This window comes from Monodelphis domestica, chromosome 5 (assembly GCF_027887165.1).
Source record: "Monodelphis domestica isolate mMonDom1 chromosome 5, mMonDom1.pri, whole genome shotgun sequence".
Taxonomy (NCBI): Eukaryota; Metazoa; Chordata; class Mammalia; order Didelphimorphia; family Didelphidae; genus Monodelphis; species Monodelphis domestica.
In genome coordinates, this window is record NC_077231.1 from 85,586,856 (window position 1) to 85,601,284 (window position 14,429).

At 35.7% G+C, this 14,429-nt stretch overlaps 1 protein-coding gene across 2 annotated transcripts in view; it reads left to right on the top strand.

Moving 5' to 3' along the window:
* Nucleotides 1–14,429, top strand: part of ANO4 (anoctamin 4) — a 475,191-nt gene that overhangs the window by 275,417 nt on the left and 185,345 nt on the right. The gene's annotated exons all lie outside the window — the stretch shown is intronic.

Here is a 14,429-nt window from a genome sequence, read left to right on the forward strand (position 1 = left end):
GTTAATTTTTCATTAATATGATAATAACATTTAAAGTCCCTATACCATTCTTAAGATAATGGAAATGCAGGAGCTTATTTTGTGGCCATTTTATTCATAAGAAACAAAGTCTGATTTACTTTTGTTTCTAAATAATGGTACTGTCCTATGTCTGGGTCTTTAACTGGCTTCATATGGTTCCTTAACCAAATGATCTGAGACTAAAAACATTTTTTTTAGCTGACCATGATTGTCTATAAGGAGGAAAGCTAGGCAAACAGAAATAAGAATTTTTCTTTCCTATGAGTTGTACCAGAGACCATTCAAAAGTTCACCATATTAATGTCAACCTCTGCTTGACAAGGACTATCTAATTTCACCTTTGATTCCATGTCAATCTTCTTTTTTCTATATAATTTTAGTATGTGTTATTGAAGCGGATCTCAGACTCTTACACATAGTAAGTCCTTAATAAAGACTTGTTAGATTTTTAAAAATACTTGGTGCTTTGTACAGCTTTTAAGCAATAATTTCACATTTCCTATTTTCATCTTTTTTGGGTTGATGGACATCATTCTGTTTTTATTTTTCTGACCTTCCCATTTGAACCCAAGGGTCTGTCTTTGCTCTTCTTTCTTAATAATAGTACCTATAGGATCATGAAAAATGTAAACCTAGAAGAGACTTCAGAGGCTTTCGAGTTTGGCCTCTCTATTTTAAAAATGATGAAACTAAGGCCTAGAGAGATTAAAAGAAATGTCCACAGTAATCCAGATAACAAATTGCAAAGGCAGGATTTGAGCTTGTATCCAATGACTCCAGAGGTAGCACTCTATTATGCCACAATGTTCTTTTTCTTTCCACAATGTTTTTATTGTGGATTCCACGTAGGAGGTTCAAATTCTTAATCTTCAGATGAAGTTATGGAAATATTGCCTGTTAATTGCTATTATTTCTGGAGAGCTTTAATGTTTTTAAAGTCAACTTACGTTTGTTACTTTATTTTATCATCATAAAAGATGGTGACCTTCTTAAGAGCAGATTGTCTTCTGCTTTTCATTGAATCCCCATCACTTAGCACAGTGCCCGGTACATAGTAGACTTACTTCTATCTTTGTATCAACTGTGCTTAGCACATAATATGTGGCACACTGTTACTGCTTTCTTACTAACTGAGGAATTTATTGGTTATTTCCCTTTTCTCACTGCTGCAGAACCTATAGTGTCTCCTAACAACCCATTGCTCTCCTGATGAACTCTGTATGTCCTCTATATTAACTGATTGTCTTTTCTCAATCCATTGATACATTTTTTTTTAGTTTGCATTGTGGGTAACTAACTTAGGGTCCGAGTAGGGGGATGCAAGTATTGTGAGTTTCACCATCTAGTCTCTCATTCCATGAATAGTGGATAAATTATGAACCCTAAACAAATGCTTAAAATTTAACCCTTCTTCAGTCACCACTTCTCATGACTGAATGAATGCCTCCTATACAGACTTTCCTATGGGAGAGAGAAGAGAGCTGTTTCTTTATTGTCTCCAAGGTGATATAGAACTAAAGATGCATTTTTAAATTAAAAAAAAAGGCCTAGCCAGAGCAGGTAAAATAAAGTATATGTCGGGAGGAATCAGTGACTTGAGATGCTTTACTCACAAGGATATTTTCAAAAGTTTGAATGTGAGGGAGGGAGGAAGGGAAAAAGTGATGGAGAGAGGAAGGGAAGAAAGAAGAAAGGAGGGAGGAAGGGAGGAAAGGAGGGAGGGAGGAAGATAATACATAGTGTCACCGAGAATAGTGATCAGAGATAGATAGCAAAGACATAGAAATATAGATAAATATACCTAGGTAGGCCACATATATACACATATGTATATATACACATGTGTGTGAATGTATTTATGCATAAATATATCCTATGCAAGTGTACTCATTTTCACTTTTTGGTGCCTATATATGTATAGTGTAGTGTTGGTAGACCCAATTTCAAAGACAAAATTACTTGAATAGAGGACCCAAGACCCACCTTTGACACACAGGTTTTGTGATCCTGGATAAGTCACAACCACTCAGAACTCTAGACAAGTCGTTAAGACTAGAAGTTATAGAGAAGGTGCTCCCTGCATTGGTGAAGGAAAATTCTTTGCCTGCGAGTTTTTGCCAGCTAAATCTTTGGTCTAGTATATATCCATCTTTGCAAAAAATTACACATTCTAAATTATATCACTTGATATTCTTTTATACTATGTGGTTTTGTGTAGGTGTTTGTGAGTTCCCTACGGCTTTTTCCTGGGCCTTGTGTTCTCTTGACATTCTTGTATTTGGTGTTCTCATCAGCTCCCATGTACTCAATTGCCATCTCTACGTAAATGTTCCCAGGTCTCTAGATGCAGCTCTCTCGGCTCTTTCCTGAGCTCTAATTGCACATCTCCAATTAGGTCTGTTAAAGTGGATGTCCTGTTGACAACATGAACTTAGCATGTCTAGAGCTAGGCTCATTATCTTTTTCTGCAAACCCACCTTTTTTTCCAGGTTCCTCGTTTCTGCCAAAGGCATCGACATTCTTCTAATCACCCAGGTTTATGACCTTTATATTATCCTTGATTTGTCACACTACCTCACTGCTTCCCTCCCCCCCACTCTGCCCATATTCAACCAGTAGCCCACTCTTGCCATTTCTACCTCAAAATAACTCTTTCATTTCTTTCCTTCTCGCTATTCACATGACCATGACCTTGGCTCAGGCCCTCGTTATCTCTTACCTAGACGGTTGCAGTAGCCCTCTAATTGGTCTCTATGATCAGATCTCATCCTGCCTCAACTCCACGACATACTCCACACAGCTGCCAAAGAAATTTTCCTAAAGTTCATGGGTAACTTTGCCACTTTTCTACTCACACATACACACACATACATATACATATATTTTTATACATACATAGATAGACAGACAGAAAGGCATATGATAGACATCGCATCAGTATTTATATAGATAGGGACTAGCCTTGTGAATTCATAGGTATAGGTATGAGGAACTCCCAGGAGAGGAAATTCCCTCTTCAGGTACAGGTCAGAACCTTCTCTACAACTTTTAGTCTTAGAGAATTGCTTGGGGCACTGAGGATTTAAGTGACTTGCCCAGGATCACAAAACCAGTATGTGTCAGAATCAGGACTAAAACACAGGTCTTCTAGTTTCATAGCCAGCTCCTCAGTCACTAAGTCACTCTGATTTAGATGAATGATGAATGAATGAATCAATTCGTGTACATTTATGTGTATGTTATCTCCCAGCTCCACTAAGAAAATAGTTTCCTATTACCTACAATATCAAATACAAAGAAAGTCAGTCCTTTGGTACTTAAATTACTGTTCAACCTCTATCCTTCTTACTTTTCCACTCTTTTGGCTTTGTGAATTTTAGATTTACTCCACCCTGTTTAATCTAACAAAACAGGAATGTCTACACCCCTACTTAAGGATTAAGTATTGAGAAGGATGGCCTATGACAGACATGTACTAGCAAATGACTAATCAGTAACAACTGACAGACCCCTGGGCTGTCCTAAGACAAGCTTAAGCTACCATTGGTACATATGAGACACAGGAAAGTGATGTAAAAATGGTCTATATATTTCACGTCACTTCCTCTCTTGGGCTCTTTTCATGGAGAGGTGGCTCTGGCAGCAGCGTGCTGAGTGTCTTGGCATCTTGGTGTGGCGGTAGCTATTGTCCGGGTTTGGAGGTGAGAGTCCTTGATACACTACTGGGGGAAGCTTAGTATCCTAGTTCAGGTGAGGCATCTTCTCTGGGCTCTCTCAAAGTTTAGGCTGATTCTTTTTTCCTTTACCTTCCAAAACACTATCCTCTTAGGAAAGACTCTAATCTTCTGAAAAGATCTCGTGGCAGAGGTCTTTGAACTCCTGCTTAAATTCCTTTCCTCTCTATTAATTAAACCACCATAAAATTTCCAATCTGACTTGGGTATTTTATTTGGGATATTCTTTGGCAACCAATTAAATTTAGATTAAGTCACAACCCTAAAATTTCCCCTTACAGTTCCTTAACAGCTCCACACTTTGTATTGCAGCTACACTTGCCTTGCTGTTTCTCAATTTTGACTCTTGCTTTGTTCAAGGCCTTGGAGATACAAATAGAAAAGTATTCCTGCCCTCAAAGTGCTTATATTCTGTGTGAGATAATTTGATCAAATAAGGAGACTTCCTCTCAGGCAGTCATTTTGTGGTGTAAATAAATTCTACCTAGGCCTGGATGGGACTCATTTATACTTACTTTTTGGGATAGAAAGAGGGAGAGAGATTACTCAAGAGAACAAATTTTTGTTTTTACCACATATCCTGTGACACACCTCCACCCTTATCCAAACAGATGTTCTTTGGAACTAGAATTCCAGAGATGAGGCATGACCTAGATAGGTCTTCAAGACTGGAAATATCTGGCTACATCTGACTAATCATTCTCTCCACTGGACATGCCATGCAATGAGGTGGAGAAGTGGATAGAGCACTGAGTCTTGAGTCAGGAAGACCCATCTTCCTGAGTTCAAATCTGACTAATCACTTACTAGCTATGTGACCCTAGACAAAATCCTGTTTGCCTTAGTTTCCTCATCTGAAAATGAGCTGGAGAAAGAAATGGCAAACCATTCCAGTATCTTTGTTATGTTTTGTTTTTATTTTACTTTAATAACAAATTTCCACATACATTTCCCAAAGTTATATGATTCATGTTGTTGCCCTCCCTTTTTCTCTCCCCCCCTCCTAGAACTGACAAGCAATTTCAATCTCTGTTATACATGTATTATCACACAAAGCATATTCTCATATCATTCATTTTTGTAAGTGAATAATTTTATAAGATCAAAACCCCAAATCATATACCCAATTAAATAACTGATAAATCATATGTTTTCTTCTGTATTTGTGCTCCAACAGTTCTTTCTCTGGAGGTAGATGACATTCTTTTTCATAAGTCCCTCAGAATTGTCCTGGATCATTACATTGTTATTAGTAGCAAAATCTATTGCATTTGATATTTTCCACAATGTAACAGTTATTGTGTAAGCACAGTGCTTTTCCATCACCATCATATACCACACTTTGTTCAGCTACTCCCCAATTGAGGGACATCCCATTAGTTTCCAATTCTTTGCCATCACAAAAAGAGCAGCTATAAATATTTTTGTACAAACAGGTCCTTTCCATGTTTTTTCATCTCTTTGGGATACAGACTTAGTACTGGTATTGCTGGATTAAAAGGTATGCATTTTTTATAGTCCTTTGGGCATATTTCCAAATTGCCCTCCAGAATGTTTGAATCAACTTACAACTCCACCAGCAATGCATTAGTGTCCCAATTTTGCCACATTCCCTCCAACATTTATTATTTTCCTTTACTGTCATATTTGTCAATCTGATAGGTATGAATGGTACCGTACCTCAGAGTTGTTTTAATTTGCACTTTTCTAATCAACGGGGACTTAGAACATTTTTATATGATATTCATAGCAAACTATCATTTTTATTCTTCTTCATCTGAAAACTGTCTATTCCTATCCTTTGACCATTTATCAATTGGGGAATGGCTTGGGTTCTTATAAATTTGACTCAGTTTTTTGTTTTATATATTTTAGAATGAGACTTTTATGAGAGAAATTGGTTATAAATTTTTTCTCAGTTTGTTACTTTCTAATCTTGGTTGCATTGGTTTTATTTCTACAAAATCGTTTTCATTTAATATAACCAAAATTATTCATTTTGTATCTTATAATGTTCTTTATCTCTTTTTTGGTCATATTCTTTCCTTCTCCATAGATATGACGTAAACTATTCTATGTTCCCCTAATTTACTTATAATATCACTCTTCATGTGTATGTTTAAATCACATACCTGTTTTGACCTTATTTTGGTATAGGGTATGAGATATTGATCTAAACTTAAATTTTGCCATACTTTTTTCCAATTTTCCCAGCAGTTTTTGTCAAATAGTGAGTTTTTATACCCAAAGCTGTTATCTTTTGGTTTATCAAACACTAGATTGCTGAGGTCACTTATCCCATAACTATTCCACTGATCCACATTTCTATCTCTTACCCAGTACCATATTGTTTTGATAATTACTGCATTATAGTACAGTTTAAGATCTGGTACTGATAGACCACCATCCTCACATTTTTTTTCATTAATTCTCTTAATATTCTTGACCTTTTGTTTTTCCAGATGAATTTCATTATTATTTTTTCTAGTTCTATAAAATCATTTTTTGGTAATTTTATAGGTATGGCACTGAATAAGTAAATTAATTTAGGCAGGATTTTCATTTTTCTTATATTATCTTGGCCTGCCCACGAGCAATTAATTTTTGTTTTGATCTAATTTGATTCGTGTGAAAAGTGCTTTGTAATTGTGTTCATATAATGCCTGCATTTGTCTTGGCAAATATTTTTTTTATATTGTCTAGAGTGATTTTAATTGGAGTTTCTCTTTCTAACTTTGATTAGTTGCTGATGAGTTTTGTTGAAAATATATAGAAATGCTGATGATTTATGTGGGTTTGTTTTTATGCTGCCACTTTGCTAAAGTTAATTATTTCAACTAATTTTTCAGTTGATTTCCTAGGATTCTTTAAGTGTACCATCATATCATCTGCAAAGAGAGATAGTTTAGTTTCTTTATTGCCTATTTTAATTCTTTCAATTTCTTTTTCTTCTCTAATTGCTAAGGCTAACATTTCTAGTACAATATTAAATAACAGTGATGATAATGGGCATTCTTGATCTTGTTGGGAAGAATTCTAACTTATCCCTATTGCAAATGATACTTGCTGATGGTATTAAATCAAATTTTAAGGAAAGATCCTTTTATTCTGATACTCTGTAGTGTTTTCAATAGTGATAGGTGGTGTATTTTATTAAAAGCTTTTTTCTGTATATCTTGAGATAAGCATGTGATTTCTGTTTTTTTGATTATTGATATGGTCAATTATGATGATGATTTTCCTCATATTAAGCCAGCCTTCATATGGAAAATGGGTACATAGTTTCCCCCCAACTAACCTGCTGTATTGATTATTACATTATCATTAGATGATTATTACATAGACATAAGGATGATAGCCATTATAAGTTTTATGTCATATTGCATTTTTTTCAAAGATCTATTGGTAATTGTTCTGTTTCATTTGTTTATTTTTGTTCACCTGAAGTCAATTGTTAGTTCTTCCAAGCCAACTCTGTGTCTTCCCTTCTTTATTTTTTTTTCATTCTCAGTGTCCCAAAGTACTTCACTGTTCAATACTTATGTTGAATATTGGATGAATGAATGATTAGGTTAATTCTTAGAAAAATAACATTCTTTCCTTTTCTTCTTAAAATTATCAACATTATATGAACATTGCAAGTCAGTACTAGAAGAGGAAGGAAGTCCTGAAGAACTAGTAATTTAATGGAATAAGGATTTCATAAAAATTTCATGAAGTGTTATTTCTGTAGGCAAGATAATGGCATTCCAATGTATGAATGTATACATACACACCTATATACATGATAAATCTAATAATCAGTATAAAACGAGAGAAAACAACTTTTAAAAGTTGGCACATATTATACACACATTTATACATAATACATATGTATATATATATATATATATATATATATATATATATATATTAGGACAGGTTGCCTGCTTGAGGCAGGTAGGTGATACAGTAGATAAAAGTGCTATGACTGGATTCAGGAAAACCTAAGTTCAAATTTGGCCACAGATACTTACTAGTTGTGTGTCTTCATTTACTTTAATTTCCTCATCTGTAAAATAAGCTAGAGAAGGAAAGGGCAAACCACTCCAGCATCTTTCCCAAGAAATCTCCCAAAACAGCTACACAGATTTGGACATGACAGAAAAATGACTGAACAACTGTTGCCCATTTAGATGATATATATTCACATGAGTCCTAGAAGTGGCTTATGCAGAGGCAAAAAATAGACATTTCTAGCATCTCCTCCCCTAATCCTTCTTCAAAGAAGACTGGTTCCTGCCAGGAGGGAAAGCAGGAGATTAGGGCTGGAGGCTGGCCACTACTCAGAGGAAGAGGGTACTAGGCTAGAATTATATCTGCCTAATCCACTATTGCAATTATTATTATCAGGATACAAGGTGTTATTTCTAGGTTCAAGCTAAACTTCTTGTAACTTTTTTCTTTTTTTTAACCTTTACCTTTCATTTTAGAATCAACACTATCTATTGGTTCTAAGATGAAAGAATGATAATGGCTAGGCAGTGAAGGTTAAGTGACTTGCCTAGGGTCTGAGATCATATTTGAACACAAGACCTCCCATCTCTGGGTCTGCCTCTCTATCCACTGAACATTTAGCTTCCCTACTCCCTGTAACTCTTTCTTAAAGGAGGAGAGCCCCAAGCTTTATATCCAACACTTGAACCCTTACCACCAAGAGTAAATTTCACAATGAACACAGCCAATAGCAAAGAAATCCATTTTCCCAAGTTAATAGTAAAACAGAAATCAGAGGAAGTTTACATATAAGAATATGCCAAAGATGTTACAAATTGAATGAGCTCTTCCTTTGGGAGTGAGACTTAACTCAATAAAGAGGAAAAGACCGAGATCTCCCCCAGAATAAAATACCCCAAAGTCTCTAGTATAGCATCTCAGGATAGGGACATAATAAAGACTTCTAGCTCATATCATATTGGCTTATTCCAAGAGTTTTTCTCCCTCTGGCAATGTGGAGAGAGACTTAAGTTACTTGTGTTCTCTCTAGGCTTGAAGCCAAAAGAACTCAGATCTCTGCTTTCCCACTGAATTCCTCCCTATTACCTATACAAGTGTGGGGTATTGATCTCTACCAATGAGAAGACTGATCCTTACAGGCAAAAGTTACATATACATACATACCACACATATATGCATATATGTATTATTTTTGTAAAGGAGATAAAAGTGAGAATAGGAAAATTTACATTTTATTCCTTCATGTTCTTTCTTATACTTAACTAACTTCATTTTCCTCAAATCTTGTCTTTCATTACCTCTAGCTGAAATCAAAACTACTTGTAAATTTTTGTCTAGGATTTGGAGAAAGAGGGAGAGGAGTTCACAAATACTCCATCACTTTCATTTTCAACTTCTTAAAAAAAAAGATTGCTATCTTTTTAAATATCACCTTCCTTTCTCAATATTTGTCTTCTCCCTCATCCCTTCTAGAGAGACATCTTTTTAAATAAAATATATTTAAAAAAACAGAAAAGGAAGTAAGTTAAACAAAACTAAACAAGTGCATTTACCAAATCAACATAATACGCACTGTTTCACATCCATATCTCCCCACCTTGGGGAAGAAGGAAAAAAAAGTTGCTGCTCCTATAGATCATTTCTTTAGGTCCAAGCTTGGGCATTATGATGACATGTATCTCTAGAGTTCTTACTGATAGAATCCTATTGAGAAAATAGAATATTGACAGAAGCACCAATGCCTAAGAAAGTTTTTTTTTAAAAAATTTTCATCTCAACTTAGCTACTTGTACATTTCAATTTTTGTAAAGATAAATGCTTAATACTTTTTAGAAACTATTTGGAGGAAATAGTAAAAATAATTCACAGCAGAAGAAAAATTATACATAGACTGTCTTATCACTAATCAGTTGTTTCAGATTTATTTTTTCAGGGAGTGATTTTCAAAACACATTCAGTATTGGGAAGTAGGCTTAGGTTTTATTGTTGGCGAAAGTCCTATATGATTAATTCTCTCCTAAATATGCAAAGGGAAAGTACAATGATAGCTGCATCAGTAGAAACCTATCATTACTAAGAAAATGGCATTAATATTTTCCCTTTACTGTGAAAATAGCTCTTAACATTTCTGAGCAATTTAAATAGAGTGGAAGCCATAAATGTGCATTTATAAGAGATTTGCACTTGCTCTGAATAACTGGAATGCTATTTTTCTTGATGAACATAATCTAATTAAAAACAATTTATGGGGCAGCTAGGAGGTTCAGTGGATTGAGAGCCAGGCCTAAAGATGAGAGGTCTTGGGGTCAAATTTGACCTCAAACATTAACTAGCTACATGACTCTGGGCAAATCCTTTAGCCCCTATTGCCTAGACCTACTGATCTTCTGCCTTAGAACCAATACATAATATTGATTTAAAGACAAAAGGTAAAGAGTTTTAAAAAAAACAATTTAACTAGATTGGTAAGAAGTATATTAAGAATAAATTTTTTAAAAATAAATTTATGGTTGAGGAAATCTAGATTCTTTAAAAAGAGCCTCAGATAGTAGCGTCAAAAATTAATACTGGGGCTAATAGGAAAGGATTGATCACACATGTACTGCAAATTTTCAGTAATGTTTTTTTTTAAAGAACAGAGAGCACACATATGGAAAAGTTGTCCAGGTATTGGTTTGCCCTAGGCAGAGAAAACAGGGGAATTTCCCAGGCATGATATTCAACATCCACATAAAATCAGTGGCTGTGAGAAATTAGTGTCTCAGTTTCTTTCTGATGAAAGCAAAATTAGAAGTATGGGCCTTCATTGTCACAATGTCACACATAGTAATATTCAACAAAAATTTCAAAGCAGAACTTGTATGGCATTAATTAATAAATACCACCATCATTTATCAAGTGCTTCCTATATGCCAAGCACTCTACTAAGTACTGGATATACAAAGTAAGGCAAAAAACATTTCCTACTCACAAAGAGCTCATAGTCTAGACTACATGTAGATGTTAAAATACATACAGAGTAGATGGAATATAATCTGAAAGGGAAGGCACTGAGCATGTGGAATACCAGAAAAAACTTGCAAAAAGTAGAATTTGAGTTTAGTCTTCAAAGAAGCCCAGGAGGTGGCTAGGAGCTGGAAGGGAGGAAACAGTGCTCCAAACATGGGACTGGCAGGAATAGCCAATGCAAAATGATGGAGCCTGTGAATAGATCATACCATCAGAAGATGGGTTGAAGGAATTCAGCATATTTTCCATGATGAAGAGAAAGCTTAAGTGGGACATTACAGTAGTCTTCAATTATTTGAAGGGGCTGGCCATACAAAATGGAATTTGAGGGGTAATGAGTGAAAAGTTCAAAGAACCAGATTAGGCTAGATTTAAGAAATGAATTCCTAATAATTAAAAAATCCATAAATGGAATGGGCCACATCAATAAATAGTGGGTGATCTCTCTCTGGTGGTCTTTAAGCAATCACTGGATGGCCATTTAACACATCTATAATGGGTTGGACTGGATGGCTCTTAGGACCCCTTCCAACTCCAAGATTCTTTGACTGAGCATCATATTACAAAACAGCAAAAACCTGTCAAAGAGGGAATGAGACTGCCAAGAACTTGGCATGAGGCCCAGGTAAGCCCAGTCATCATGAGAGCATTTGTTGGTAAAACAAAGAGGTTTACAACAGAGAGAAACTAGAAGGGAGATGTCTATTTCTGCTTCTGGGATGAATCTCTTACCTGCAATGATCCTGGAGCTCCACCACCTCCATAATGTGAAAAAAGGTTCTAAAAAGAGGAGACAATAGTCCTTAGGGAGATGAAATTTTGAACAATGTTTGGGATTGACTAAATATATGTAGAAGAAATCCAAGCTGGCATGACCATTTTAGAGGCCCTCAGGAATCTGTTTTCAAGATAGCTAGAAGATAGGGTAGATAGAACACTGGCATTAGAATCAATAAGGCCTGAGTTTGAATATTGCCTCACATACCTACTAACTGTATGGCCCTGGGCAAGTCACTCACCACTCTCCCTCTCATTTTCTTCATCTTTAAAATGGAGATAATAATGGCACCTACATGACAGGATTATTAAAAGAATCAAATCAAATAATATATTAAGTGCTTTGCAAATGTGAAAGTATTATGTAAAAGTTAGTTATAATAGTAAGTGATTATTTTTAAAGCCCTCTGAAAGGAGTAAGATCCCAAAAGTGTAGAAAAGATCATGAATTACGCAATTACTAAAATGACTGAGAAAAATATGAGCAGTTATGGCCTCATATACCAACTTTTTCTTCTCTATAAAATATTTATAAGAATCATCTATGCTTACATCAAGGACATCCTTGATGAAAACATGATATGGGAACAGTCATTCTTTGGTAATCTATTTTCTACAGTTGACTATATCTTCCCACTAGCCCTATGAAGAAATTCAGTTTTTTCTTTGTGTCCACAGAACCCAATGCAGTGTTTGAAGGGCAAATGATTGTTGACAAGGAGATCAGGAAAGAGGTACCATTTGTGTTGGGCTGTAAACTGAATATGGGAAGAGAAACAGGAAAGAAATTCCAGGCATAGGAAGCAACAAGCAAAGATATCAGTATTTCAGAACTCAGGGCACTTTTGGTGAACAGAAAGTAGCCTACTATATTTAGTGTAAAAAGGGAAATAATATAATACTGGAAAGATTAGCTGGAGCCTTTGTGGAATGCTGTGAATGATAGAAGAGTTTGATTTCATTCCAGAGTATAGTAACGGAATTATTCAAGGCCCTATCCATGGAATCAGTGAATTGATCAATCAAGTATTTATTAAATGAACTATACATTAAGCCAAGAACTCTGTGCTGGGCAATAAGGATATAGAAACGATGAATGAAACAATTCCTAACTGCAAGAAGCTTGCATTCTAAAAGGGAAGACTGAAGCTAGGTAGATCAATGGAGTGAGGAAAACTCAAATTCATATTCAATCTCAGACACTTACCAGCTGTGTGACCCTGGGCAAGTCATTGACCTCTGTTTGTCTTAATCCACTGAAGAAAGAAATGGCAAAGCATTCCAGTATTTTTGCCAAGAAAGACAGTATTGGTATGCTGTGGTCCATGGGTCACAAAGAGTCAGACACCACTGAATGAATAAATGGCAACAACAACAGCTCAGCCAAATATATAAATATGTGGAATAAGTATAACATGTCATTTCTCCATTCTTAAAAAATCCAGACTTCACCTTTCCCTGAGACCATCATCCTACATGTCTCCTCTCTTTTTTGATGAAACACCTAGAAATAGCTGTCTACATTAAGTGCTTTTTTTTCCTAGCATTTCACTGTTCACCTTTTTTTGCTGTCCTGCCTCTAGCCTCATCACTCAACCAAACTCATTCACTCCAAAGGTCCCAGTGATCTCTTAATTTCTAAATCTGATACATGGCCTTTTCTCAGTCCTTGGCTCATTCTTCTCCACCTCTTTGTAGCATTTGATGCTGCTGACCATCCTACTATCCTTGATACTCTCTCCTCTCTAGGCTTCAAAGAAGCTGTTCTCCATTGGTTCTTTTCTTACCTCTTTGAACATCCTTGAGGTTCACTTGCTGGCTCATTATTCAGATAATGTGGCTGTTGTCAAAGGCTTTGTCCTATACCAACTTCTCTCTATATGCTGTCTTAGTGAACTTATCAGTTCCCATTGGTTCAGTTATTTCTCTAGGATAATGACTCCCACATCTTTATACACAGTTCCATTCTCCCCTCTGTTTTTCATTCCTCCCTCACCAATTGCCTTTTGGACATTTCAAAAGAAATGGATTTCATGAAATCATCTCAAACTCAACATGTCCAAAATTGAGCTCATTATCTTTACATACATATATTCCAATCCATTCATCTTCCAAATGGTCCTATTTCTGTTAAGGTTACTATTATTATTATTCCAATTTCTCAGGTTGATAATTTTGGAATTATCCTTAATTCCTCATAGTATCCTCCTGCAAATATTTTGCAAGTCTTTTCTTTCTGCCTCCACATCATCTCTTATATCAGAGCAAGGAGAACATCAAAATAGGCAGGTGAATGATAATGAAAGCCTTTTCTAAGATGGTGGCAGAAATATTACAGATGAAAAGACAAATGTAAAAGACATAGAAGTATAAATACTAGGACTAGAAATTTTATTGAGTATAAGAAATTTGGGAGAAAGGAGAATCAAAGAGAACACCAACATGAAAGCCAAGGTGAATGGTTACTCAAAGAAGGCATCATAGTACAATGCAAACCTCAGTGAATTTGAAATCAGGGGACCTGGGTTCAAATTCTACCTCCGTCATGACCTGGGCCAAGTAATTCAACTACTCTCAGCTTCAGATATCCTCATCTATAAAATGAGAATTTCTGAATAGGATTTCAGATTGGAAGGATATACTGAACACCAAAGGAGTTGGAAACAAAGGTCTATTACTGTAGCTTAGTAGGGTAGAATGTATGGGTGTCCTTAGTGGACATTATGAACTGATGCATTGAGTGGTATCAGTCCCTATCACTGGATCAATTGGCAAAGGAATTGTATCAATGTGGATTGAAGGCAAGAGACTCCTTAAGATCATATGTGAAGAATTGGGGAAGGCAGCCAAATGGGAAAACACAGTCCCAGGGTGTGACTCTGCCTTGAGCAG